Below are 347 nucleotides of genomic sequence, written 5' to 3'. Positions count from 1 at the left end.
AATTTTTATTATTTAAGTAATGTAAGATATATTTAGCGTATATAATAACATATAAAAATAATGTACTTATAAATATATGTATGTTTTTGTTTATAAAAAAAATATATGATTTTTTCTATTTCCTTTCGTAAGTCACTCTATATAAAGGCCTTATATTTTATTCTATTTTATTGTCTTCTATTTATTCAAAGAAATAATAATTTAATATAATTATAAAAAAATTGAAATTCTTATGTAAAATAACTTATTTCATTGTTATTAAATACTCTAAATTATGCAATTTCATATTTATGTTTCTAATATTATAAGGTCACTTCAATCTATTCATTTTATTACTTCTTTAATCG

Source organism: Plasmodium gonderi (assembly GCF_002157705.1).
Source record: "Plasmodium gonderi DNA, contig: Pgo-contig_746, whole genome shotgun sequence".
Lineage (NCBI taxonomy): Eukaryota > Apicomplexa > Aconoidasida > Haemosporida > Plasmodiidae > Plasmodium > Plasmodium gonderi.
The sequence above is the reverse complement of the archived record's forward strand: the minus strand, read 5'-3'. Positions refer to the sequence as shown.